Below are 1,538 nucleotides of genomic sequence, written 5' to 3' on the forward strand. Positions count from 1 at the left end.
TGGGAGCAGGAGGAGGTTCCTCAACCCATAGAGGCCTGAGGAGGGGTCTCCTCCAGGGTCTTCGGCACCAACTGATTTGTTTTTCTAAGACCAGCTGACCGGGCACAAAAGAACCAGCGGGTAGGCAAGTGTAGGAGCAAAACTGCAAGTTTATTTTGGTCACTTAAGGTGTGGGGAAGAGGTCTGTTGGCCTCCAGCAAAGAAGGACGGCAGAGGCCCCTGGTGGGGCTCTCAGACGGAGTTCCTGCTGTCTCGACATCCCAACAGGAGTGGGGCTGTGAGAGACTCAGGAAGGCTGCGTGGCCCGCTGGCCAAGAGCGGCTTTTCTAGGAGTGGGAGGGCAATAGGAGGGGCACGGGCATGTCGGGGGTGTTCCACAGGTGTGACCAGATAAATCTTGGTCTCTTCGGATTGACGTCACCTGGCACATGCCCAGTTGATCTGCACCTTCCCGGGCGCCGACTGCATTTTCGTGCGCGTGGGAAAAGTTAATGATGAAGAACCCAGAAGTGCGCCATCCTGCCTCCATTCATCCAAACAATTGGACTGAACTTTTCTTTTTTGTTCTGTCTATGCTAGATTTTTGTATCAGGATGATGCTGGCCTCATAGAATGGAGTTTGGGATTGGTACCTATTCCTCAGTTTTTTGGTATAGTTTCACTAAGAATAGTACCAGCTCTTCTTTATATATCTGGTAGAAGTTGCCTGTAAATCCATCTGGTTCTAGGCTTTTTCTCGTTGCTAGGCTTTTTATTACTGATTCAATTTTGGTATTCATTCTTGGTCTTTTCAGGGATTCCATTTCTTCCTGTTTGAATCTTTGGAGGTTGTATGCTTCCAGAAATGTATACATTTCTTCTAGGTTTTCTAGCTGGTATGTATAGAGGTGTTTGTAGTACTTTCTGAGGTTTTTTTGTATTTCTGTGGGGTTGATGGTAATGTCTCCATTGTCATTTCTGATTGTGTTTATCTTAATCTTCTCTCCATTTTTTCTTATTAGTCTAGCTAGGGGTCCATCTCTGTTACTTATTCTTTCAGAGACCCAACTACTAGGTTTGTTGACCCTTTGTATGGTTTTTCACATCTCAATTTCCTTCACATGGGCTCTGATTTTATGTCTGGTCTTCGGCGAACTCTGTTATTGGTTTGCCATTGTTTCTCTAATTCTTCCAGGTGTGATATTAGCTTCTTAAGTTGAGATCTATCTGACTTTTTGAGGTGAGGGTTTACCACTATAAACTAACCGTTTAATACTACTTTAGTTTTGTCCAGAGATTCTGGTACGTTGTATATTTGATCTCAATAGTTTTAAAAAAATTCTCAATTTTGCCTTAATTTCTTTTTCTTTTTTCTTTTTAATTTTTTTATTTTATTTTTATTATACTTTAAGTTCTAGGGTACATGTGGATAACGTGCAGGTTTCTTACATATGTATACTTGTGCCATGTTGGTGTGCTGTACCCATCAACTCGACAGCACCCATCAATTCATCATTTATATCATGTATAACTCCCCAATGCAATCCCTCCCCCCTCCC

The sequence above is a fragment of the Colobus angolensis genome, unplaced genomic scaffold, assembly GCF_000951035.1.
Source record: "Colobus angolensis palliatus isolate OR3802 unplaced genomic scaffold, Cang.pa_1.0 Scaffold505, whole genome shotgun sequence".
NCBI classification, from domain to species: domain Eukaryota; kingdom Metazoa; phylum Chordata; class Mammalia; order Primates; family Cercopithecidae; genus Colobus; species Colobus angolensis.